Source organism: Ranitomeya imitator, chromosome 2 (assembly GCF_032444005.1).
Source record: "Ranitomeya imitator isolate aRanImi1 chromosome 2, aRanImi1.pri, whole genome shotgun sequence".
Classification (NCBI taxonomy): Eukaryota; Metazoa; Chordata; class Amphibia; order Anura; family Dendrobatidae; genus Ranitomeya; species Ranitomeya imitator.
The window spans coordinates 740,439,398-740,456,630 of NC_091283.1; positions in this window are offsets into that span (position 1 = coordinate 740,439,398).

Sequence of the window (17,233 nt, forward strand, 5' to 3'; positions counted from 1 at the left end):
ACAGTATGGGAGATTTTTTTCTAATGGGAACAATTTTGTCATGAGGTTATTGGATTGCATGTAACTTTGGTGCAGGCCTTGCATTCAATGCAACATTTTTTCAGGCCCTCCTGCACATCTTGTGAAAGGGGTATTGGGGTGCGGCCTAATTTTTGACAGCCCAGCCACTCATTGCTTAGGCAATAACAGTATAGGAGACCTACTGTTGAATGGCCCTTTAAGAACATTAATGCCGCCTGATGCCCCTCGAAAAATAGGCTCTGTGACTATAAGGGTATGTGCACACGTATTCTGGGTCCACTGTGGATTTTTCTGCAGAGGATTCCAGCAGATTTGATAAATCCGCAGTGGAAAACTGTTGCGGATTTATCACGGATTTACAGCAGATTTACCACGGTTTTTCTGTGGTTTTCACTGCGGTTTTACAACTGCGGATTTCTATTGGAGCAGTTGAAAAACCGCTGTGGAATCTGCAGAAAGAAGTGACATGCTGCGGAATGTAAACCGTTGTGTTTCCGTGCGTTTTTTTCCGCAGCATGTGCACAGCGTTTTTGGTTTCCCATAGGTTTACATTGAACTGTAAACGCATGGGAAACTGTTGCGGACACGCTGCGGATCCGCAGCATAATCTGCATCGTGTGCACATACCCTAAGAGTCCCTCCTTCATAAATGAAACAAGATGTGTCTGATTATGTGTCACACAACACATGGCCTGCTAGAGTTGTTAAATGTTACAATATAGTAACATAGTAACATAGTAACATAGTTAGTAAGGCCGAAAAAAGACATTTGTCCATCCAGTTCAGCCTATATTCCATCATAATAAATACCCAGATCTACGTCCTTCTACAGAACCTAATAATTGTATGATACAATATTGTTCTGCTCCAGGAAGACATCCAGGCCTCTCTTGAACCCCTCGACTGAGTTCGCCATCACCACCTCCTCAGGCAAGCAATTCCAGATTCTCACTGCCCTAACAGTAAAGAATCCTCTTCTATGTTGGTGGAAAAACCTTCTCTCCTCCAGACGCAAAGAATGCCCCCTTGTGCCCGTCACCTTCCTTGGTATAAAGAGATCCTCAGCGAGATATTTGTATTGTCCCCTTATATACTTATACATGGTTATTAGATCGCCCCTCAGTCGTCTTTTTTCTAGACTAAATAATCCTAATTTCGCTAATCTATCTGGGTATTGTAGTTCTCCCATCCCCTTTATTAATTTTGTTGCCCTCCTTTGTACTCTCTCTAGTTCCATTATATCCTTCCTGAGCACCGGTGCCCAAAACTGGACACAGTACTCCATGTGCGGTCTAACTAGGGATTTGTACAGAGGCAGTATAATGCTCTCATCATGTGTATCCAGACCTCTTTTAATGCACCCCATGATCCTGTTTGGACAATGACATTGCCCAGTGAATGCGTTTGTATTGGCTGAAAGCAATACTAAAGTTGAAAAACGCATCAAAAACGCTGCGTGAGAACATAGCCCCAGTGGCGGAGAAACATTTTTGTTTGGGGTTAGTTATTTTGACTTATATACAAGTCATTATTCTGGAAAGGATGTTCCTTAACATATTTCCCAGCAACATCCATTTTGATTTTGTTTTTGTATGCTTTTTGGTGCGCCTCTTAAAATGGCATAAAGCTCTGACAACATGGCTTGCAGCTGTGACCTAGGAGTCATAAATGCTTCCAGGGGCATTTGCCATGATGTTCCTGTGTCATTCGAGCAGTGTTTCCATCATTTTCAGATGTTTTTAGACCTTAAAAGAACCCCTGGGGGGATCGCGGTAAAAATGCTTTTGTTTCCTATAGACTTACATTGGGCTCGTTCTGTCTGAGTACCCGAGTATTACAAGTTGTTCGACCTGAGCAACGAGCACCATAGCATTTTAGTGCTCGCTCATTACTAATTTGGACTAAATAATATTGTTTAACAAATAGTAAAGGTTGAAAAGTTGGTCATTGGCCACTGGTATACTCATACCTCCCAACTTTTGAAGATGGGAAAGAAGGACAAAGTTTAGGCCACGTCTCTGATCACACCCATTCATAACTAGTCACACCTATATCCACGTCCCAACCACACCCATTTAGCACTGCTGATCACACTGTTTCATAAAAAATAATTATAAACAAAAAAATATGGCCACAAAGTGCTCAATACTGTATAATGGCGACACACGATTCTCAATACTGTATAATGGCCACACATGATGCTCCATACTGTATAATGACTGCACATGATGCTCCATACTGTATAATGACTGAACATCATGCTCCATACTGTATAATGGCCACACATGATGCTCCATACAGTATAATGACTGCACTTGATGCTCCATACTGTATAATGGCCACACATGATGCTCCATACTGTATAATGGCCACACATGATGTTCCATACTGTAATATGACTGCACATGATGATCCATACTGTATAATGAGTGCACATGATGCTCCATATTGTATAATGACCGCACATGATGCTCCATACTGTATAATGGCCACACATGATGTTCCATGCTGTATAATGACTGCACATGATGCTCCATACTGTATAATGGCCACACATGATGCTACATACTGTATGGTGACTGCACATGATGCTCCATACTGTATAATGGCCACACATGATGCTCCATACTGTATAATGGCCATACATGATGCTCCATACTGTATAATGACTGCACATGATGCTCCATACTGTATAATGACCACACATGATGCTCCATACTGTATAATGGCAACACATGATGCTCCATACTGTATAATGACTGCACATGATGCTCCATACTGTATAATGACTGCACATGATGCTCCATACTGTATAATGACTGCACTGTGCCCCAAACAGTTACTCAAAAACCAGCAAGACAATTATGCCAAATATTGTTGGTTCACCTTATCTATATACAGGTTTCACCTTAAGGTTTTAACAAATGTATATACAAGTAAAAACACCTATTGCACTGTGCCCCAGAAAGAAATCAAGAGCCGACACAATCAAAATGCCAATCCATGTTGGTCTAACTTATCTGTAATCAGACTTCGCCTCCACGCGTTTCCCTCCCATGATAAAGTTCTTCAGGAGAATTATGGGAATGTCTGTGTCATTCTGACCTCAGAATCAGATATGGCTCCTGGTTGTAGGTGTCATGAATAATTAACAAGAAACACCTGTAAAGGCTCTTAAGTGTTAATAAAGGTCCTTAGCCTGTTTCAGTAGCTCCACTATCATGGGGAAGACAGATGACCTGACAGATGTCCAGAAGGCATCACTGACACACTCCACAAGGAGGGGAAGACACAAAAGGTCATTGCTAAAGAAGCCGGGTGTTCACAGAGTGCTGTATCCAAGAATATTAATGGAAAGTGGAGTGGAAGGGAAAAGTGTGGAAGAAGAAGGTGCACTAGCAACCGGGTAACCGCAGCCTGGAAAGGATTGTTAAGAGAAGGCCATTCAGTAATGTGGGGGAGATTCACAAGGAGCGGACTGCTGCTGGAGTCATTGCTTCACCAAACACAGACGTATCCAGGAAATGGGCTACAAGTGTCACATTCCTTGTGTCCGGCCACTCATGACCAATAGACAACCCCAGAAGCCTCTTATCTGGGCCAAGGAGGAGAAGAACCGGACTGTTGCCAGTGGTCCAAGGTGTTGTGTTCAGATGAAAGTAAATTCTGCATTTCATTTGGAAATCAAGGTCCCAGAGTCTGGTGGAAGAATGGAGAGGACACAATCCAAGCTGCTGGAGGTCTGGTGTGAAGTCTCCACAATCAGTGATGGTTTGGAGAGCCATGTCATCTGCTGGTGTAGGTCCTCTGTGCTTTATCAAAGTCAGCACAGTCGTCTACCAGGACACTGTAGAGCACTTCATGCTTCCCTCTGCCAACAAGCTTTTTGGAGATGAAAATGTCATTCTCCAGCAGGACTTGGCCCCTGTCCACACTGCCAAAAGTACCAATACCTGGTGTAAAAACAACAGTATCACTGGGCTTGATTGGCAGCAAACTCACCTGACCTTAACCCCATAGAGAATCTATGGAGTATTGTCAAGAGGAAGATGAGACACCAGACCCAACAATGCAGACGAGCTGAAGGCTCCTATCAAACCAACCTGGGCTTCCATAACCCCTCAGCAGCACTACAGGCTGATCGCCTCCATGCCACGCCGCATTGATGCAGTAATTGATGCATAAGGAGCCGCGACCGAGTACTGAGTTATAGCTCTCATGATCCAAACCAAATTATTTTTTGGAAAAACAGTGTTATTAAACTGAAAAAGTAGAAAATCATACAAAATCTAAATCTAGAATCACTGTAAGGGTACTGACCTGAATAATAGAGTTATTCTTATTCTTTTTATCGCAAAGAGACAGCGTTTAAAAAAAATTAATAACAATTCTTGTATTGCTGTTTTTTTTTCAATCTGTCTCCTCCGCAAAATGGAAATAAAAAGTAATAAAAAATGTTATGAACTCAAACTTGGTTTTAGTAAAAAGAGTATGTCAAAAAACAAACACCCATACAACTTTTGATTTTTTTTTTGAGAATAATTGATTTCAATGTGCTAAACTAACAAAACATAAAACAATATATAAATCTGGCTTTGCAGTAATCATACTGACCCAAACAATAGAGCTGTGTTATTACAAATATTGCATGGTGAACAGTGAGTGTAATAATAAAAATACCGAACTGCTGTTTATTTGTTTATTCTGCCTCCCAAAAAACCTCATCAATAAAATTAAGGTGATTTTTTTTCTCACTTGCAATCGGTATGGATTTCCATCTTATACAACAGCAGCTATTAATCAATTACAGGACCATTTACAGTTTCCTGTATTACAGTTTTGCAAAGTATCTGTAAAAAATGGATGCTATACTGTGGCTCTGTACAGGATATAATTTTTTTTTGCCCATAAACTTGAATGGGCAAGTCTCATCTGATTGATAGAAGAAAATAGTGAATGCTGAAATTTTTTTCCCCACATAGATTCAGTCAGCACTATCTGTCTGTCTGTCTGTCCTGGAAATCCCGCGTCTCTGATTGGTCGAGGCCACCAGGCCTCGACCAATCAGCGATGGGCACAGCATGGCGATGATGATGTCATAGAGATTGCCTCGACCAATCAGCGATGGGCAGAGTCTGCCGCGAATTCGCCTCGACCAATCAGCGACGGGCACAGTATCGACGTAGATGTCATAATGGTTGCCATGGCGATGATGATGTCATAAAGGTTGCCTCGACCAATCAGCGATAGGCACAGTCTGCCGCGAATTCTGGAATCATCATTGTCCATATACTACGGGGACATGCATATTCTAGAACTAGATTGTGGCCCGATTCTTCCCAAATGGTGTGCACTACTCCCTTCAGAGGATGGCACAAACAGGCTCTAACCAGAATAGAAAGAGAAGTGGGAGGCCCCGCTGCACAACTGAGCAAAAAGACAAGTACATTAGAGTCTGTAGTTTGAGAAATCGACACCTCACAGGTCCTCAACTGGCAGCTTCATTAAATAGTACACGCAAAACGCCAGTGTCAATGTCTACAGTGAAAAGGCGACTCCAGGATGCCGGCCTTCAGGGCAGAGTGGCACAGAAAAAGCCATATCTGAGACTGGCTAATAAAAGGAAAAGATTAATATGGGCAAAAAAACACAGACATTGGACAGAGGAAGATTGGAAAAAAAGTGTTATGGACAGACGTATCCAAGTTTGAGCTGTTTGGATCACACAGAAGAACCATTGTGAGACGCAGAACAACTGAAAAGATGCTGAAAGAGTGCCATCTGTCAAGCATATTGGAGGTATTGTATTTTGAATAAGGAAGGCTATCACTCCATTTTGCAACTCCATGCCATACCCAGTGGACAGCGCTTGATTGGAGCCAATTTAATCCTACACCAGGACAATGACGCAAAGCACACCTCCAAATTATGCAATAACTTTTTAGGGAACAAGCACACAGCTGGTATTCTATCTGTAAGGCTTGGTTCCCATTGCGTTAATGGGTAAGCGCTAACGGACAGCGTTGCACGGCGAAATTAACGCCGTGCAACGCGTCCGTTAGCGCGCCCATTCACGGCAATGGGAACGCGCAGCACTAGCGCGTGCCATGTTCGGCACGCGCTAGCGACGCGCCGGTGTTTCCTGGCGTGCCGCGGGCAAGGATGCTGCTTTCCCTGCGAGAGCGGGGACGTTACCGCGACCCTGGGACGCGGCCACATTAAAAACATTGCGTTAGCGCAACCCGCTAGCGCTAGCGCTAAACGGGTTGCACTAACGCAATGTGACCCTAGCCTAATGGAGTGGCCAGCGAAGTCACCAGATCGCAACCACATTGAGCTGTTGTGGGAGCAGCTTGATCGTATGGTACGCAAAAAGTGCCCATCAAGTGAAATCAACTTGTGGGAAGGGCTTCTGAATGCATAGGGTGAAATTTTTCCAGATTACCTCAGCAAATTAACTGCTAGAATGCCAAAGGTCTACAATGCTGTAATTGCTGAAAAGAGAGTATTCTTTGACGAAAGCAAAGTTTGAAGGAGAAAATTATTATTTCAAATAAAAATCTTTTTTTTGAACCTTGTCAATGTCTGGACTAGATTTTCAATTCATTTGGCAACTCATTTGATTAATAAAAGTAAGAGTTTTCATGGAAAACACAAAATTATCTGGGTAACCCTAAACTTTTGAATGGCAGTGTATTTTTTCCAAGAATTTATTACAGAAAAAGAGCATAAATTCATCTTAATTAGAGTTCCTCAATGTTCGGTGCCCTATGGCGTTTGAAATCTGCATTTCATTTGTAAGCGAAAGAGTTTCATTACTGCTTAGTCAGCATATACATCTGTTTGCATAGCATTACTTTCAAAGTGCCGTGCAATGTATACACTGTTCTAAATATTGGACAGAAACAAAATAAATAGTTAAAGCTACATGACATGCAAGGAAACAGACGTCTAAATTATTTGGTCAATTGTTATTTAACTGTATCTATGCTGAGGAGCATTTGTTATAATCATATACAATGCTCAAAAAATAAAGAAAACACTTAAATAACAGAATATAACTCCAAGTAAATCAAACTTCTGTGAAATCAAACTGTCAACTTAGGAAGCAACACTGTTTGACAATCAATTTCACATGCTGTTGTGCAAATGGAATAGACAACAGATGGAAATTATTGGCAATTACCAAGACACGTTCAATAAAGGAGTGGTTCTGCAGGTGAGGACCACAGACCACATCTCAGTACCAATGCTTTCTGCCTGATGTTTTGGTCACTTTTGAATGTTGGTTGTACTTTCACACTCATGGTAGCATCAGACGGACTCTACAACCCACACAAGTGGCTCAGGTAGTACAGTTCATCCAGGATGGCACATCAATGTGAGCTGTGGCAAGAAGGTTTGCTGTGTCTGTCAGGGTAGTGTTCGGAGGCAGGAGGCACTACCAGGAGACAGGCCAGTACACGAGGAGATGTGGAGGGAGCTGTAGAGGGCAACAACCCAGCAACAGGACAGCTATCTCAGCCTTTGTGCAAGGAGGAACAGGAGGAGCACTGACAGAACCCTGCTAAATGACCTCCAGTAGGCCACAAATGTGCATGTGTCTGCACAAATGGTTAGAAACTGACTCCATGAGGATGGTGTGAGTGCCCGACGTCCACAGATGGGGTTGTGCTCAAAGCCCAACACCATGCAGGACCCTTGGCATTTGCCACAGAACACCAGTATTGGCAAATTTGCCACTGGAGCCCTGTGCTCTTCACAGATGAAAGCAGGTTCACACTGAGCGCATGTGACAGACGTGACAGAGTCTGGAAATGCCATGGAGAGCGATCTGCTGCCTGCAACATCCTTCAGCATGACCGGTTTGGCAGTGGGTCAGTAATGGTATGGGGTGGCATTTCTTTGGAGAGCCACACAGCCCTCCATATGCTCGATAGAGGTAGCCTGACCTCCATTAGGTACCGAGATGAGATAGTCAGACCCCTTGTGAGACCATATGCTGTGCGGCTGGCACTGGGTTCCTCCTAATGCAGGACAATGCCAGACCTCATGTGGCTGGAGTGTGTCAACAGTTCCTGCAATATGAAGGCATTGAAGCTATGGACTGGCCCACCCATTCCCCAGACCTGAATCCGATTGAACACAACTGGGACATCATGTCTCGCACCATCCACCAACATCAAGTTGCACCACAGACAGTCCAGGAGTTAGCGGATGCTTTAGTCCAGGTCTGGGAGGAGATCCCTCAAGAGACCATCTGCCGCCTCATCAGGGGCATGCCCAGGCATTGTAGGGAGGTCATACAGGCACGTGGAGGCCACACACACTACTGAGCAACATTTCTTTGTCTTGAGGCATTTCCACTGAAGTTGGATCAGCCTGTAACTTAATTTTCCACTTTGATTTTGAGCATCATTCCAACTCCAGACCACCGTGGGATATTAGTTGTGATTTACGTTGATAATTTTTAGGGTTTATTGTTCTCCACACGTTCCCCTATGTAATAAATAAAGATTTACAATTGGAATATTTCATTCAGTGATTTCTAGGATGTGGGATTTTAGTGTTCCCGTTATTTTTTTGAGCAGTGTAAATTCTGCAAGCTGTGCAGATATATACACCAAGATTATATTTGCTACATGTAGCAATTAGAGATGAGCAAACCTTTCAAGTTTCAGTTTGGTGTGATTCGTCGAATGTTTAAACTTTCGCCAAATATGTTCACCGAACGGTTCGACGAATGTACCCGAACCCCATTAGATTCAATGTGAGGCCAAGTCAAACATATACACAACACCCTAAGGGGTGTCAAAAAGCATCCAAAACAGCTAAAATTAGGGGCAAACATCATGAAAAGTGGTATCAATTGACCCACAGTAGAAATTTGTAAATAGCACAGCAGCAATCAGCCATGACCCATGCAGGAGGTATCAGAGTCTTGCCCAGCATTTACATCTTGGAATTGAAGTTTTAATGGGGACCTGGTGGTTAAGGGAGCAGAGTAAGCCTTCTTAGCTGGCAGACCTGATACCTCATGCAACACCTCCAATTTTTATTCTTTTAATTGCAGCCAAAATCAAATGGCACAAACATCAGTATCATACAGCACTACTGGTAGAAAAATGTATGGAAAGTAACACAGGTAGTTGACTGAAAGTAAGTGTAGGCCTGCCTGTCTGGGAGCCCTACATAAACAGGCAACCCAGCAGATGAAGACCCAACTTGGAGTCTCCACCTTTCAAAAAACTTATTGTCACACACAACTAAAGTGGCATCAATTTGGACAGAGTAGAAATATATTAATAGGCCTCTGACACATCTTCCATCACAGGCAACCCACCAGATGGCAATCCAACTTGGAGTATGCACATTTCAAAAAAATTGTTTGTAACATCAACAGCAGTAGCAACTAGGGTTGAGCGACTTTTCTTTTTCAAAAGTCGGGTCGAGTGAAATCGGCCGATCCTATAGAAAAGTCGGGGTCGGGGTCGGCCGAAACACGAAACCCAATGCAGTGCATTGGGTTTCTAATGGTTCCCAGGGTCTGAAGGAGAGGAAGCTCTCCTTAAGGCCCTGGGATCCATATTTAAGTGTAAAATAAAGAATAAAAATAAAAAAATATTGCTATACTCACCCTCGGACGCGCCCTGGTTCTCACCGGCAGCCTTCCTTCCTAAGAATCAGCGCCTGAAGGGCCTTCGATGACATCGTGGCTTGTCATTGGTCGCGTGAGCGGTCACATGGGCGGTCACGCGACCAATCACATGCCGCAACGTCATCTAAGGTCCTTCAGGCGCTAATTCTTAGGAAGGAAGGCTGCCGGTGAGAACCAGTGCGCGTCCGAGGGTGAGTATATCAATATTTTTTTTTTTTTATTCTTTATTTTACATCTTAAATATATCAGAACTCGGTATCGGAATTCCGATTCCAGATGAGAAGATCGCCGACCTCATGGCCGACCCCACACGGGTTTCATGAAACCCGACTTTGCCAAAAGTCGGCGACTTCTGAATCTGGCCGACCCGTTTCGCTCAACCCTAGTAGCAACAGCAGGCACAGTAGACCACAAAGATAGCACATACTTCAATAATGCAAGATCAATGCATGACATGAAAAACGACACCATCGTCTAGCCTGCCTAGTCTGTGACTTGGGTGCAAAAGTAATTGGAGATCCATGGTTTGATCATTTTGATGAAAGTTAGGCTGTCTACACTTTCAGAGGACAGCCGGATGTGCTTATCCATCATGATACCACAAGAGTGCTGAAGACACGTTCTGAGAGAAAGCTGGCTGCTGGGCATGACAAAACCTCCATGGCGTGGCAGGCGAGTTTAGGCAATTTTTAAAGACCAAAATCCAATGGCATTGATATTGAGCTCCAGATACTCCTGCACCATCTTCTCCATTCGTTTACAATGTATCAAACTTGTACTCTGTTCTGCTGGTTCACTGGCTTATCTAAAAAAGTTGTGAAACAACTCACAGGTATTGATTTTGCCACTTACACTGTGGCTGCTGCTGCTAATTTATTTGTAATGAAGCTTTGACGTCTAGAACTGGGATACATACTGTGTGCCTCACTGCTGTCTTGGGGAAAACCACTCATAAGATTGTATACAAGCATGTTTTGATACACCAGCATCAATGTCCAGTGGGGAAATATCTGGCTACATTTACGCTTTTATTGTGGATGTAACAGAGTGGCAACCCAGTAGTCAGCACTATTTCTAACCCTAAGAATATGGGCGTCGTGTTGAAGATAGTGCAGCAATAAGGTGCTCATGTGTCTGGCGCTTCTATGAGGTCTAAGTCCACGGTGTGTTGGTGGTGGCATAACACTCAAGGTTGCTTCCTCCATCCCCTCCTGTCAACCATGGACAACAGAGAGGGGATCATTATCCTCTTCATCTCCTGACTGTTGCGCGTCAATTGCCTCATCCTCCTCTATTTGTTCCTCGGCTCCTACACCTTCACTAACAGTTTGTCTGGTACCATCAGCCCCCTCGATCACTGTAATCCACCATCCCATGGCACCTGCCTGTGCCATGACAATCGTGAAATTTGAGATATTGTTATCCCTTCCGCATCCTCCTCTACTTCCACCTTTTCTGTTGAGACCACCACCTCCTCACCCAGACTATTAAAAGTGTGCTCCAGCATGTCAATAACCAGAATAGTGATAGTGATCATGGCATCATCAGCTTTAACCATCTTAGTAGCCATTTTGTAACAGTATAGAAGAGTTCAGAGGTCCTCTATCTGTGCCCATGTAGGGGATGTGGTATTTATATTGTTCCTTTTTCTCCAAAACTCCTGTTCGTCTATATTGTATTTCATTAATGTGTTCATACATGGTGGTACTGCTGCACATAAAGTGTATTACCACTGTGTATAAGAGTACTGCTACACCTTATGAGTGTTGCTCTGTCTTTATGTATAATATGTGTTACGGGGTGAGGACACCCATAAGCTAAGGAGGGCTGTCTAGCCCAGGGCACATCATGTCCCGTAACATTGTCCGAGAAGTGTGAGCCCAGCTTACAGGATCCAGGGGGCCAAAGAGTTATAGCACACACATCAGCAACATTAGGCTACATTCACATTTGCATTGTTGGGCGCAGCGTCGTCGACGCAATGCACAACGCATGTCAAACGCATAAACAACGCAGCGTTGTCCTATACAATTGAAGATCAAAACCGCCCCCAAAAAATACATTAAGTCAAAAGGCGCATGCGTCAAAAAACGCGGCTCAACGCAGGCACCTGCGCCCTATGCGTTTTTCATAGACACTAATGTGTTTTTTTGGCACATTTACGACGCAGGTGCGTTGCATGCGTTTTTCTTTGGAAATGTGATGCATCAAAACTGCAACCTGTAGCATCATCCGCGCCCTGTCTGGTGCGCCAAAAAAAACGCATGCGTCATACAACGCATGACAACGCATACCGGCGCATGTCCATGTGCCCCCCATGTTAAAGATAGGGGTGCAGGACGCATGCGTCGGTATCCGTCACCGATACTGCGCCCAACAACGCAAATGAGAACGTAGCCTTAACGGTGCAGAATTAGTAAGTCTGCAGTTGTCATCAGAAAGAGAAGCTAAGAAGCACGGGACCAGGTCACACGAAATGTGGCAGATCTTTGCGTGGGCAGCGGTTTTCAGATCCGTGGCTAAATGGTGGAGAACCCCTCCACCGGAGGCAAGAGTACAAGACAGTGAGTACGTTAAGGGACCAAAGGATGAGGTCCATCCCGGGGACAAGCTTAGGATACGAGAGAGAAGGCAAGGGAAAGTGGAAGCATTGCCTGATGAGAATTCCTGTGTGTGTATTGAGTATGCTCTGGATGAAGTGCTGAGTAAAAGAGTTGATGTTGAAAAGTTGAAACCGGACTGTGACTCTTATTTTGCGGAACTGTCTGTGAGGAATACATCCCCGTACTGGGCAAGTCCAGATGGTGTTGAGGAACAGCAATGAGGGACTCAGAAATGTAAAACATGTTTGTATGGAGGGGGAAGTCCAGAGAGTGATAAAGGGATTGCTATTGGCCATGACAGCAGCCCTGGCCCCTGCCAAATCCTACACGCACTCCGCAAGCGTGAATTGTACCATGTTCATGCCGCGTTGGCCTAGGCTATGCAAAAGCACATACTGTACCCTCATGTACTCATGTTCCCTCATGTACTGCTCATCACTGCAGCCACAGTCACTGCAAAATTTACAGAGTGGAATTCCGCTGTTTTGGAACATCGTAAATCAAATGGATAATTGGTAGGCCGAAAGCCCTCTGTAGTGATGCAAGTTGATGACCTGTGGGGTGCGGTCAGCAGAAGTAAGAACACACGTGCTTTCTGCAGCAGTTCATCCAGGCTAGGAAAGTGGCATAGAAATTGCTGTACCACTAGGTTGAGGATGTTATAATAAATGTGTGTGGATGATATCCGCGCTGCTGTGACAAAATGAATCCAGATATAATTGTAATACACTCCGGTGGTTTATATCTGGATTTTTTGTCACAGCAGTGCGAATATAATTCAAGCACATTTATTATAACATCTGTGAGAGGTCGTTTTGATGACCTGTGGATCTACGGCAGCTGACATCTACAAGCTTTTATTCTGCATCATAAGTTTAGCAGTTTTCTAACATTGATTGGAATAATCCATGGGATAAGACCCTATTTGTGCTTTTTGCTTCCTATCATTCTACTAGGTTGGGGATGTGAGCCATGCAAGTAATGTTTGTGAAGTTGCCCCAGCGTAGGGCCGCCACCAGGTTTGCAACATTATTGCACATGGACTTCTCTGACTCCAGACTCAAAGGAGACAGCAATTGCTCTAACTCAGCCAGGATAGCTGTCTGCAACTCTTCAGCTGTGTGACTGCGATCTCCAAAGCATATTAATTTGAACACTGTGGTGACCCATGGCTGTGCAGTAGTGTTGAGCGAAACGGGTCGGTCATTTTCATAAGTCGCAGACTTTTGGCAAAGTCGGGTATCATGAAACCCGACCCAATCCCTGTGTGGGGTCGGCCATGCGGTACGCGACTTTCGCGCCAAAGTCGCGTTTCAATGACGCGAAAAGCGCCATTTCTCAGCCAATGAAGGTGGACGCAGAGTGTGGGCAGCGTAATGACATAGGTCTCAGTCCCCACCATCTAAGAGAAGGGCATTGCAGTGATTGGCTTGTTTCTGCGGCATCACAGGGGCTATAAAGGGGTGATCCCGCCGACCGCCATCTTACTGCTGCTGATCTGAGCATAGGGAGAGGTTGCTGCCGCTTCGTCAGAAGCAGGGATAGCGTTAGGCAGGGTACATTAACCCCCAAACCACTTGTGCTGTAGCGATTTCCACTGTCCAACACTACCTTTTGTTTGCAGGGACAGTGGAGGCTACATTTTTTTTCCCTCAGCGCTGTACTTCATTGGGCTGCCCTAGAAGGCTCCCTGATAGCTGCATTGCTGTTTGCACACCGCTGTGCAAACCAACTGCTTTTTTCAAAGCACAAATCCTGTTGCTCCTTCCTTTCTACACAGCTATCTTGTTTGTTTGTCAACACTTTTGACTTTTTTGTGCAGCAGTCCAATCCTTGTTATTGCTGCCTGCCATACTTTGCTGAGATTACTGCAGGGAGATAGTAATTGTAGGACAGTCCTTTTTTTTTTTTTTTGTTTCGTTATATCTCTTCAAGCCACTTTCTGCCACAGAAAATATACTCTAATACAGTGGCCCAGATTTATTCACTAGTCTCCCTGAAGAAAAAAAAAAGGTGCAGATTAAAATTGGCAAATCTGTATCAGTGGCAGTCCTGTGTGTGGCATCTGTGTCTCATTTTCTAGCACAGAAAACATACAGTCTAACAGTGGGCCTGATTTCTTGCCAATTCTCCCATAAATAAAAAAAAATAGTGGGAGATTAAGATTGGCAATTTTGCCTCAGTGCCAGTGCTGTGTGTGGCATCTGTCTCTAATTTTGTGCCACATTAAACCTAGTGTGTAATACTGGGCCAGTTTTCTTTTAAATTATCCCTGAAAAAAAAAACAGTGGGAGATTAAGATTGGCATTTCTGCTTCAGTGCCACTCCTGTGTGTGCCACCTGTCTCAAATTTTGTGCCACATTAAACCTAGTGTGTAATACTGGGCCAGATTTCTTTTAAATTCTCCCTGAAAAAAAAATAGTGGGAGATTAAGATTGGCATTTCTGCTTCAGTGCCAGTCCTGTGTGTGCCACCTGTCTCAAATTTTGTGCCACATTAAACCTAGTGTGTAATACTGGGCCAGATTTCTTTTAAATTCTCCCTGAAAAAAAATAGTGGGAGATTAAAGGGAACCTGTCCCCCCGTTTTTTCAGTAGGAGATAAAAATACCGTTAAATATGGCCTGATCTGTGCTTTACAATAGGGTATTTTTTGTCCCCTGATTCCCTACCTATGCTGCCGAAATACCTTACAAAAGTGTCCTTTTTCGCCTGTCAATCAGGCTGGTCAGGTCAGATGGGCGTGGTCACAGCGCTGTTTCTCCCCCACATCTTGCTTATGTTCCCGTTGGTGGCGTAGTGCTTCTCGCATGTGCAAGTGCCGAATGCACTGCGCAGCTGTAGAAAAAGAGTGCGCTCGCCGCTATTCAGCGGTTTCTCGGTGGGCGCGGCCATCTTCCTGAGGTCGCGCGTTCGCAGATGGAGTCTCCTGCTTCCCGGGGCTTCAGGAAAATGGCCGCGGGATGCCGCGCGTGCGCAGATGGACATCGCGGCGGCCATTTTCCTGAAGCCGAGATTCGAATTCGGCTTCAGGAAAATGGCCGCCGCGATGTCCATCTGCGCACATGCCCTGATGGACTATGCTGAACCAGCTACCCAGTCGACACTTCTTTTCAAGAAAAGCCATCCCAGCCCTCCACCAGCATGTAAAAGACCGCATCGTCCATGCACTCAGGCAATCTGTGAGTACAAAGGTGCACCTGACAACAGATGCATGGACCAGTAGGCATGGCCAGGGACGTTACGTGTCCATCACGGCACACTGGGTTAATGTGGTGGATGCAGGGTCCACAAGGGACAGCAATATTGGGACAGTTCTGCCTAGCCCATGGTCTAGGAAACAGTTGGCTGTAGGCGTTGGCCCCCCCTCCTCCTCCTCACCATCCTCCTGCAAAGGCGAGAGCTCGTCCACAGACCGCAGTCACACAACCACTCCATCCGCAGCTGCCACTGTTGCACACCAGATGTCCCATTATGGGGCAGCTACTGCAAAGCGTCAGCAGGCTGTATTGGCAATGAAGTGTTTGGGCGACAACAGACACACCACGGACGTTCTGTCCGAGTTCTTGCAGAAAGAAACTCAGTCATGGCTGGACACTGTACATCTTGAGGCAGGCAAGGTAGTGAGTGATAACGGAAGGAATTTTATGGCTGCCATAACCCTTTCCCAACTGAAACACATTCCTTGCCTGGCTCACACCTTAAACCTGGTGGTGCAGTGCTTCCTGAAAAGTTATCTGGGGTTACCCGACCTGCTCCTCAAAGTGCGCAGACTTTGCACGCATATCCGCCGTTCGCCTGTACACTCCAGCCGTATGCAGAACCATCAGCGGTCTTTGAACCTTCCCAAGCATCGCCTAATCATCGACGTTGCAACAAGGTGGAACTCCACACTGCACATGCTTCAGAGACTGTGCGAACAGAGGCGTGCTGTTATGTATTTGTGGGAGGATACACATACACGGGCAGGCAGTTGGATGGCAGGCATGGAGTTGTCAGGTGTGCAGTGGTCGAAGGTACAAGACCTGTGTCAAGTCCTTCAGTGTTTTGAGGAATGCACACGGCTGGTTAGTGCAGACCACGCCATAATAAGCATGAGCATCCCCCCAATGCATCTGCTGATGCAAAGTTTGACGCACATAAAAGAGCAGGCGTCTGCAGCCTAGGAAGAGGATAGCCTTGATGACAGTCAGCCATTGTCTGGTCAGGGCAATTTATAGGACGAGGTAGCGGGCGAAGAGGAGGAGGACGAGAAGGATGATGGGGATGAGTATTTTTTGAATGAGGAAGCTTCTCCGGGGCCAATAGGAACTGGTGGCGTTGCAAGGTCAGGTTCAGGTTTTTTGAGGGAGACAAGTGACGTAGATTTGCCTGAAACTGCCCCTCAACCCAGCACAACCGCAGATTTGACAACTGGAACTTTGGCCCACATGGCGGATTATGCCTTACGTATCCTCAAAAGGGACCCACACATTATAAAAATGATGACCGATGACGATTACTGGTTGGCCTGCCTCCTTGATCCTCGCTATAAAGGCAAATTGCAAAATATCATGCCACATGAGAACCTCGAACAAATATTAGCAACCAAACAAGCAACTCTTGTAGACCGTTTGATTCAGGCATTCCCAGCACACAGCGCCGGTGATGGTTCTCACACGAGCTGCAGGGGGCAACAGGGCAGAGGTGTTAGAGTTGCACAAATCAGAAGTGGCGTTGGACAGAGAGATTTTCTGACCAGGTTGTGGAGTGATTTTGCAATTACCGCAGACAGGACAGGTACTGCAGCATCAGTTCAAAGTGGCAGGAGACAACATTTGTCCAGTATGGTTACTAACTATTTTTCATCCCTTATCGATGTTCTCCCTCAACCGTCATTCCCATTTGATTACTGGGCATCCAAAATAGACACCTGGCCTGAATTGGCAGAATATGCATTGCAGGAGCTTGC